We start from the raw sequence: 10,908 nt of genomic DNA, 5'->3' as shown, positions 1-10,908 counted from the left end.
ATCATTGATGACAGAGAGACGTGGCAGAGGTGTGTCGCAAGGTTTTACAAGGGAACCTGTCGAGACTGCAGGTGGACGATCCGTTTAAAATCGGGGTTCTGAAGAAGTCATCGGCTACATTAAATGCAGTTGAAGAATGTGTTGATCACTTTGGGGCAGTCAGGTTTCAAAATGAGTGTGGCATTAGTGTTTCTGGTTTCCTAAAGTTGCTGGGAAAATACCTCAGTTCTTTGGTGGTGGAATTTGGCTCGAAATTGTATGTTCAAAAAAGTGGGATTAGCATTGGGTCGTGCATTGCACCGGTCATTTCGGATATCTACATGGCAAAGGAAAACCGGGCCTTGAAATCAAGATTGGCACAGTTTGAATTACTAAAGGCTTTTCGTTTTGTTGATGATTTTCTGCTTTGTTTTCCTATTGGGATTGGATGATTTTCTGCTTTGTTTCCCTTTTGCGATTGTGAACCGATTGTCAGTAAGCAGCGTATTAGATGTTTTCCGAGAGGTTTTCGCCGGGCTGGAATTCACGTTCGAGCTGCCACAGAACTCTGTGATTAGATTCTTGGACATAGAGATAAAAGAAGGTGGCAAGCACACGTGTTGCACGTACCTGACAAAAACGGGAAAAAGCTTCTTAAGTTATCATTCCGCGCACTCTAAATTGGTGAAAACAAGTGTAGCAAGTAACAGTTTGGCGCAGTGTCTTAAGAAATCGTGTTCCCATCAGGTAGAGCGTAGCATCAAGAGGCAAATTGGTAGGCTAAGGATGAGTGGGTACCCTGACGCGCTAATTACGTCAGTGGCTGAAAAGAATCTACAAAAGCTACTGAAAAGAAAAATACCGCAGAAAAAGCATGCAGAGCAGGGTGCTGGTGTTGTTGTCATCCCTTATGTACATAATGTTTCGCACGGCTTAAAGAAAGTAGCAGACAGATATGGTGTTCCCGTGGTGTTTACCGCGCCCAGAAAATTAGTGAGCCTTTGTCACGAAATGAATAAGTCGAAGAAAAAATTGGCTAACACTTGTGGTATCCCACACCAAGAAAAGTTCGTAGAATGTGCCACCGGTATAGTGCACAAAATTCCCCTGTCATGTGGCATGAGCTACATAGGTCAATCAGGCAGATGTCTAAACACCAGGTTGAAAGAGCACAGTAATAACTTAGGAAAAATAACGAATCCTGGAAATCTCGCCCCCCCATTGCGCAAATCACAAATGTTCACCGTACTTTGATCAGACAGCAATTTTAGGTCGGGCAAAGTAAAAGAAAGAAAGAGAAATAAAAGAAGCGTTTGAGATATTGGAGGCCGGAGAAGAGTGCGTAAGCACACCCTCGGTGTTGTTATCTAGTGAGGAGGTGCATCTAATCAAAAAACGAAGGAGCGTGCGACACAGCCGTTGGCAATGAATTGATTGTTTCAGCATGTTCGTGGAATGTATTTATGTACCCTCGTACCAGAATAAATTTTAGTTGTTAGTGTGCACTTGTCCTGTGTCCTTCGTTCCGGTGTCGTTTTGTTAGTGTGTAGCGCGTTATTCAAACCAAAATGTACAACCAACTAGCCCACATTGCTGCCTTGCTCTGTGTAGTACATGTTCTTTTTTAGGCCTAGTTCATGGAGCAGGAAACAGCACAGTCAATTATTGTTACCGCTTGTTCTATAAGTCGGGGCACGAACTTAGTATCATTATTGTTCCTGCTTAGGCCTTTTTTTTCCTTTTCAAGTGTTTCCTGTTTTTATTTGCAGTTTTTGCTGTTTAATAAAACTCTCTCAATCAAATTGAGTCAGTTGGAGTCTGTATACTGTTAGAACAAGCGGTAAGAATCATTTTATCTAAACCGCAAGAACTCAAAATAAAAACAGCAAAACCTGATAAATAAATATTCTTCAGTGGTAACAATAATTAAGTGTATTAAGTTCCGGCCCGTATAAAGAAGGGCCCCTCCGCAGCCATCAAAATCTTACAAAAAAACCTCCAATACCCGCCAGATCACATTGATATGGGACCCTACCCATTTGGACCATCCTGGAAACCGAGGATTCATATTCAAGCGGGAGGTGCGCTACCCCGAGTTCAGGTCGACCAAGGAGCGAGTGACATCTTACAAAGAATTTACAACCCAATTCAAGAAATAAAGACAAATCTTCCCAGGACGCCATAGATATCTAAGTGAAACACCAGTCAGTGGTGGCAACTCCGAACAGACACTTTATTTAATCCGTACATGTACTCCAAATGGTTCCTTGACCATTCCAGCTCCATCTGTTTTCTCTGCGGACACCAAAACGCAGACACACGATACATCCTATAATCATGTAATCAAGGCAAGCCATCGAAGAGTCCGCAGCTGCTGAGCTCAGACCCGGAGGTTAAACTCCTAGTCACGGAGCTGGGTGAAGAGGTCGCCGAAAGGCATCGTCGGTCGGTCACCTGGCGTCCGGCTTATAAGAGGGGCCTACTACGGGGAAGAGAACACCACCCTAACCCGTGCCTAAAATCTCTTATTCAATGAAGTTTACCCCCTCCTTCGTACTGATAGAACAAGCGGCAATCTGTTGTCAGATGACACCGGGGGTCCTGCATATCGGCGAGCTCATTACGAGGCGGGGAGACTTGGAGTTAAGGCTCCGATACCGCTATTATTATTACTTCTTATCATTGAGCTCAGAGGGTTCTCGTTTCAAGCTCACTGCCCGGCTCAAGGAAATTTTGTCTAGTCACTCGGAGCAAGACATTCGGTTAACGTCGCGGGACACGACACATCAGTGACAGTGATGATAATCAAGCAATCGTCCTGTTCTACATGGCGAGGCTGTTCGAGATAATGCGCGCTGGCTGTCTGCTATGTTGTGCGGTAGCCGTGGTTAAAAATTCGTTAGAAAATTAGTTTTTAAATAAATGGCGCTGTAATTCTCTCAGATCTTGTTGGAGACCGGAGCCTCGCCGTATGGGAAGGGAGGGCGTTGGAAGTGAAAGAAGAAAGATAGAAAGAGGTGCCGTAGTGGAGGGCTCCGAAATAATTTCGACCACCTGAGGATCTTTAACGTGCACTGATATCGCACAGCACACGGGCGCCTTAGCGTTTTTTTATGGAGGAAAAACGCTGAGGCGCCCGTGTGCTGTACGATGTCAGTGCACGTTAAAGATCCCCAGATGGTCGAAATTATATTCCGGAGCCCTCCACTACGGCACCTCTTCCTTTCTTCTTTCACTCCCTCCTTTATCCCTTCCCTTACGGCGCGGTTCAGGTGTCCAGCGATATATGAGACAGATACTGCGCCATTTCCTTTCCCCAAAAACCAATTATTATTATTATTATTATTATTATTATTATTATTATTATAAACACCAGTTTCAATTGTTTGACCTCACAAACCGCACTTTTGCCCATCCCTGGAGCAGCTTAGAAACGGCGATTCCGGGCCGGCATTAAATCCCATTTTCTCAGCTGCGATCTACCAAGGCCAACTTCTCTCAAGAAAAAGTGTTTGGTTCAGAGTGTTCGGGAAACACCTACCCTGCTTCTTCCTCGCATTCTCGTTCTTCGCGTGGCGCTGCCCGCCTGGCGTGGTCGATATGCGCTTCAATTCTTACACTTGGGCCCGCTTTCTTCATTTACTCTGCGCGCGCTGTTGTTTCACCCCCCCCCCCCCCTCCTCCTCCCGCTTCGCTTTCTTCGTAGCACACTATATTTTCTCATGCTTATACTTCGATAATGAAAGGCGATGTATTAAAGGTGCTTCGACAGACGTGCTAATTTTTCTATAGCGAAATTTGTAAAACAGATCGTTTGCTGACAAGCAGCCAAGATTCAGTTGTTTCCGCTCTGTTTTTGTAGCCCTGATGAAAAAGGGCCAGCTTTATTAAAAAAAATTTCATTTGGCCAGACGCTCTTGAGCAGCACGCAACAAGACAAGCTTACTTTGGATCCTGAAGGTTTTGTCAGATTTCCGCTGACTCCTTAAAAAAAAACTGTCGCAGTCTTCATCGAAAACTATCTCTTCAATGTTGCAGCTCTCCTTGAATCGGTCTATGCAGATTTGGGGAACGTGGCCCTTGGCTTCGTCCGACACCCATAGCAAGCAGTCTGCGGAGAGAATAAGGGTCATTTCCAGAGGATACCATCACAGGAAGTAAGTGCTCAGATAATTATGACGCCTCTGAAATTTCTTCCTGCTAACAAACTACAAGGTGACAAATACCGTGAAAGCCATTGCTACATTTTTTGTTCTATTATCAAAACGCAGCCGCCGCGGTCGGGTGCGTTTTTATGGAGGAAAAACGCTAAGGCGCCCGTGTGCTGTGCGATGTCAGTGCACGTTAAAGATCCCCAGGTGGTCGAAATTATGCCGGAGCCCTCCACTACGGCACCTCTTCCTCCTTTCTTCTTTCACTCCCTCCTTCATCCCTTCCCTTACGGCGCAGTTCAGGTGTCCAAAGATATATGACAAAAGAAGCAAGGAGAGGTAGTCTGTCACATATATTAAGGAGCCTAAATTAAATTTTAAAGGAAAAAAGTGTGAAGAAGACGACGCGAATTAACCGAAGAATAAAGAAGAGGAAGAAGAAGCATTCGTTGAGGTGGAGAGAGATGATTGGTGGAGAAGCATTCAGTGAGGTGGAGAGAGGTGATTGGTGGAGAAGAGAAGAAGACGACGACAAGGCTTACGTGGACTAACACCGAGGCTATAAAAGGGGGAGTGAGAGCGAGGCACGGGGGGAAACAGCAGAGAAGCGGAGGCTCCGGTGGGTCAGGGACACTGGCTGGAAGAGAGCGACGCCGGCTAGTGCTCCGGTGAGCTCGCGTTCTACGACATCGCATCGTGGACTTCCTGCTGTGCCTGAGCCCGTTCCGGGGAGTCAACAGAGGACGCTACCACCTGCTACGGCCAGGGGTATCTCCAGAGCTGTTGCCACTCATCCGGATGGTTCCCCCACCGCCAACAACACCGGCATCACCTCCACGGGCGCTTCGACCTGGAGCTTGTACGACGCAGCCAGCGACGCCAGCCCGAGCGCGTCGAACGCCGCCAGCAACGCCAGCCCAAGCACGCCGAACACCGCCTCGACGTCGGCTACGGGATCCATACAACGCCCCAGCCGCACCGAACCAACCGTGTTAAATATGCGTGTATGTGGGTACACCCGGCGCCCCGTCCATTCTTTCGGTCCGAGTGTTCTCCGGAGAGATCCGTGACATAGTCACATAATTGAATTTTTTCTACACGTAAATTTGGGGCGCGACCTTTACGGCGCCAAAAGATTAAGCGCTGGGCCTTTGTTAGTAGAGGCATCTTTCGGCAGCTCTCAATAGCGATGGCATGATGGCACAGTTGCATAGACACCATTTTTTTTTTACAATGGCACTCATGCGAAGTGAAACCGCAGTGCAGGTAAACCTACGCATACCTTGCGTGTGCTTATCCTCATTATAATCCTCTTCAGCGCTGAAATTCTTGGGACAAGATAAAGTCCTCTTTCACGGATATGTCCTACGCCTGCTGCGGTCAGACTACCCCCCCCCCCAACCTTCATCTCACTTGGTTCTTTTATGCCTAATTTCTCTCAAAACAGACTGCACTACCCTAAGGGACAATCGGTTACCTGTTCTCCGTCCAATATCCCCTGCCCATGTTCAAGTCTTGTTTACTTAAGCATGGTCGTCATAACCTCGCTTATTTTATCTAACCTACTCGGCTTCATTATGCCTCAGACTCCGTAAACCCCGTCATTTTTCTATGTATAGCTTGCTGCGTTGTCGCGGGTTTAATTTCAGGCCTTTTCGACACCTTGTATATCCCTATTCCATTGTAGACTACTGGCAATGTGCTCGCATATTTTACGCTGTCCTGGTCAGCGGAAGTTGTAAATGGTTCTTCATAACCTGGCAGTTTCTGCCAAATACAGTTCACAGCATTGTTAGTTTCCAAGGGTTGTTATTCTCCTGGCCAGCATCTTCTGTCGCTGCATGTAGCCACTTCCTCTGCGGACATGCAACGGTCTCCCCGTCATCGAAATGAAAGTCAGGTGCTCGAGTGGTCATCCTCCTTCAGATAAAATCTCTTCGATTTGCTGCTTTCGCTTTTATTGTCTTGTTAACGTTTCGTTTGACGCCGTCTGTTCGTCAACTCGAGCAGGAGAGCGGACTGGTCGGCGAGGCACCGTTCTGAACCAAAGTGTGCAGAAAACAAGGGAGCTGCAAATATCTGTGGCGTCAGACGGCGTGTATTTCGGCATAAATGAAAGGCATCCCACACCGTTATTCAGATTAACTAAAAGCTCGTATGTCGTCAGAATTTCGCGCCACCCTATTCGCTGCTGAAATTCGCATTGCCAGAAAGAGAAAACACCTGATAATTTTTTTTTCAAGTCTTTCATATTCTTTAGCACATGTTGGAGATCGCAAATTAGGTGCAGTTTTACCGTAATCGATTGTCGACTTTTAACCTGAACTAAAACATTTAGCATATGACTCGAGCTTATTTGAAGGTACGATATGAACCTGACGGGTAATGCTTTAACGTGATAGCGTTGAAGGCCCTGTTACTCAGAAAATCCGGCGTTGTTGTTGTGAGCAAAAAATAAGGTGGCGCAGAGTCCGGCCGGAGAATCAACCTATGTGGGCCACATAGGTCAAGTGACCTTGTTGTGTCATCACAACCTGCCCATCGAATTGTGAGCAAACAAGTGACCGCGGCAGATGGCTGTTGAATTAATCACTGATCGCGAGAGGTTGCTCGAGAAGAGCAACTTGGATCTCACAGCCCCACCGGTGGCAGCGCCTGGCATCGCAGGGCAGTGGCGCATCCCTTAACCACTGCACCATTGCGGAAGCAGTGGAGTGAGCACTCCCAGGGACCTGTGGATGTCAAGCTGAGAATGACCAATTCCGCGTATATGGCCATTAATTAACTCAATAATGCTATCGTGTTATATCCTTAAAGTGGAGCTTAAGTTCCCCTCCAATTTTGGAGCGATAGCTCTACTCCTCGGGGTACAACTTCCCATTTCAACCTGGATGAGAAAATGACCTTCAATGCCTCACAAGGTCAAACCGAACTTAACTGCATGAGGGTATGGCCTAAGCTATGGTAGTACGACCACGTGATCATGTTACTATGCCCATTGGGAACCTTACCTCGATCTTTGACCTTCACATTAGCGTTTGATTCGAGACAGTGGGCACCACATCCACAATGACCTTCATTGCCTCACAAAGCCAAACCTAACAACTGCGTGGTGGTATTGTCCAAGCTATGGTAGTATGACCCGTGATCATATGACGATGCTCATTGGGTACCTGACCTTGACCTTTGATCTTGACCCTTTAACTTCACATCTTATTTGAGACAGTGGAGACCATGCTTAACAGAGCTCTCGCTCGTATAACTATGTTAAGGCCACGTTGAACCCAAGCCGTTTTTTTGCTTCGCACTTCCCTATTGAGAAATGTGGATTTTTTTATTAGGTTCAGGAAAGTGGATTTGGAACGTTTGGTTTGGTTTCATAGCATTAGCGTCCCAAAGCGAGTCTGGTTACGAGAGATGCATTAGTGGAAAATTTTGACTACTCAGGGCTTTTTAACGTGCCATGATGGTGCACATTCCGCGGCCCTCTAGCATTTCACCAGCATTGAAATATGACCACCGCCAGCCGGACCGAAGCCGCTTCTTTCCATGATCCAACCAGACTTTGCATAACTCTATATCCTGAACCCATTAAAACCTATACACAGAGAGAGGGCAAAAATTGGCTTCTACTCCGTGCATCTACTGCCTTTGTTTCTGTCAAACGGACGTTAGTTGATTATCCCGCAAAGACACCAGGTCTCATACTGTGTACAAAATGCTTACTTGCGCACCGTACGCAACAAAAATAAAAATCGGCCTGTGTTTTGGCCTGTGGCTCTCTTCGATGGAAGAAAGAAAGTTCTGCGTACGCAGGCAAGCAGCGTACAGGCTCCCTCTACAACTGTGTAATTCTATTTAACGAGGCCTGACACAAAGCCATAAATCTTCTCCCGGGAAAAAATTTCTGCCGCTCGAAAGCCGTGCGTGCATACACAGGTGTCGCGTTCCAACGAAGATGATTTCGACAGATAACAAAAACTGTTCATTACACGTTCGTTACGCACGAAATTACAGCTGGATTCTTGAGGGGGACAGCAATTAACCTCTGCTAGAATGTTTCAAACAGCCCGCCATTTTGCACGCAGACGCAAACTTTTCAAATTTCGTGCATAAAGTGATTAAGGTCTTCTGGTCTGCCCAAAATCAAAGTTATAAGGCTCTATCTAACGAAGTTTTATGTGTCTTTTCTTCAACTCTGCAAAAAAATAGTTTTTTGTAAGCCTTTTTATCCTTAGCTGTTTCAATATCACTGAAAATTCTAACGCTGCGTGGCATTGCGGCTTAAGACAAGAATTTTATGAGCTTATTGATTCTTATGCCTTTATTCCGCTCCCTCACTAGTGAATGAAAAGTTCGCAGGGCCTTTACTACTTCAAGAAACATAAGTGTAGTTCATCACACCAAAGCTTGCCTCTGAGCCCTTCATCAGTGCACTAAAGTGCCCAATGCGTCCGGGCAAGCAGCAAATTACAGTATATGAAGCTGTCCCGCCTGTCAGATATTGCTCTGTTTTACACAAGCGCAGCTAATACACGTGAGTTGAGTGTCTTCACGAATTAATCAGAAACAACCCTGAACAACAACAAACACAACAAAGAGCCCGCCATTTGATACTGACGCGCCTAGGGCGTACTGTATAAGCTGGACAACTGTTGCGAATGCTGTGACTCAGCGGGCAATATTCTGCGTATCAACTACGAACCTAGAGCCAAGCAGGACGCGGCTATACGTCCATTACAGTACGTTCTTCCCAAAGGTCCGTGCGCGTGTGCTGGCGCCTGTATCGATTAGAATTTCAGTTCTGCACGATAAAGGTTACTTTTTACAGAATTCGCACCTTAGAAAGATCCGCCGTTTCACGTCGTGACTTGTGCGTAGCTTCTCCAAGGGTCAGCAAGATAGACAGTGTGAGAGCACAAGTGCTGGCCCGAACCATCGATGAGAGCTTGCACATGATTTAGACGGGGTATACGAGCTCAGTCACATTAGCTACACACTGGCGGCGCTTTTATAGAATTGTGAGCGCGCTGTAGCGTCCATCATACGACAGCGACGCAAAATGGGTGACAGACGACCCCTCTACACCAGCGGCTGCGAGGAGGCCAAGAGAATTGTTCTTTCTCACTGGCCATCATTCAGTTTCCAGGCCCTGTCATGTCTATTTAGGACGCATGCCTTTATTTGCAACGGACAGCTGACTGACGGCTTAATTAATCCTTATCTTCTATTTCACATTGCTCCGCAACACCCGAAGGCAGATAAGATGAAGCACAAAAAATACCCCTTGTTTAACACAACGATAAAATCTTTATTCAAGCGATTCAACTCACGTATCAAAAGCTGTCCTGGCAGCATACTATCAAATTTAAAGCGTGTGCTCTGCTTACTTGGCAACAATGTGTGGATATGTTGTTTGAATTGCGTGTCTTGGTTTCACTGTGGAATATTGTATATAAAAGTTAAAAGCCTTTATTTATTAAAGACGTGCGAATTGTGCGCCTTTGAGACCGAATCGAATAAAAATTGTCTAGTTTCAGTACTGCATCGAATGCGAATACTGTAGCTGAAAACCCAATCTAGTACTAATCTTATAATGAAAGAACCGAATGAAATACGAATCGAATATTCGTAAGATTGTTAGTTACTTGGGCGAGTGTTTGTACAAAACTAATATCCTTGCGAAACAACGAATATCCAGCGATCATGGTATCATTCGTGGAATTAAACCTGTGGCTATCGAAAGACGCAGCAGTGATATCCACTATAAATTACGCTTTGCAAATTCGGTAGATTAACTCTGTCATCTTCACTTCACGCACCTTGGAAAATTTTGCTGCTGGCGGCGGCGGCGAACTAAAGGCACAACTCAGTTTATGAGTCTATGAGAAGGACGATAGTTATGCTCCTCGAAAATCAAGCATGAAGTAACAGTTTGCTGAACCTGGCTGAAACGTACCGCGTCGCTTAGTTTTAGAGGCCGTACATTTTAGTATCGCAAACGTGGCCACACGACTGGCAACTCGTTAGGGAGCTGAACACGCAGACATAACGTCGCAGCATGCTGGGTGACGTCGGGCTGAGGGGGGGGGGGGGGTTGAAACAGTTGACGAAGAAAACTGTGGCTTGCCCGATTCGAACCTTTTTTTTTTCTGTTATTTGGATATTAATCAAAGACGCCAGATCGTATTCGATTTCTTTCGAATAATTTTGAATAAGGACTATTTTTTCTACTAACATGAACACCAAATCAGATTTCGCTGCCTGCACTATTTGATTCGTTCAGCGAACGGAATATGAGGATATTGATTCGTTATTTCAAAATTTTGAACATTCGCCCACCTCTATCCCCACCTTCCCTCTGTAGCGTCGAGATAAGAATCTGGCTGCGCGGCTTTTAATTTTTTTTCTCAGTGTTTTCAGACACCGACATGTTCCCAGGATCTCAGACGAAGCCGTACTGCGAGGATGGATGTGGAGAGGAGGAGCGCTGAGCCCCTGCTCCCGGTGTCGCAATTAGCACTGGCAGCTGGGATGCTGTCGAGAGGGGACCAGACGAGCCAACCGACCTGGCTGCGGATGCAGACTGGAGAAACAAATAGGACAATAAGGGACCAGAAGGCCTTCTGCTACGCTGATTGAGCGGGGCTATGCAGGTCTGAAGACGGCGGAGGAAGTTAACGCCGTTGGCACTCAGCCTCTACTTGGGCGGCGCGCTTAGCAGCCGCGGAAAATTAACCACTTGTGCAAGCTGTATCGCTCACTGTCCGGAAAGAAC

General features: G+C 46.2%; 1 protein-coding gene across 1 annotated transcript in view; it reads right to left on the bottom strand.

Annotated features, from left to right (window-relative positions):
* Window positions 1–9,168, bottom strand: part of LOC144123328 (uncharacterized) — a 22,052-nt gene extending 12,884 nt beyond the window's left edge. Inside the window, exons 1-2 of the mRNA XM_077656177.1 lie at window positions 8,971–9,168; window positions 3,926–4,090 (exon numbers count right to left, since the gene is read on the bottom strand). The gene's annotated coding sequence lies outside the window, so the exon portion shown is untranslated. The remainder of the gene's footprint in view (window positions 1–3,925; window positions 4,091–8,970) is intronic.
* Between the last annotated feature and the right edge of the window lie 1,740 nt (window positions 9,169–10,908).

The sequence above is a fragment of the Amblyomma americanum genome, chromosome 3 (genome assembly GCF_052857255.1).
Source record: "Amblyomma americanum isolate KBUSLIRL-KWMA chromosome 3, ASM5285725v1, whole genome shotgun sequence".
Classification (NCBI taxonomy): domain Eukaryota; kingdom Metazoa; phylum Arthropoda; class Arachnida; order Ixodida; family Ixodidae; genus Amblyomma; species Amblyomma americanum.
Note: the sequence above shows the minus strand (reverse complement) of the source record. Positions and strands in the feature narration are given on the sequence as shown.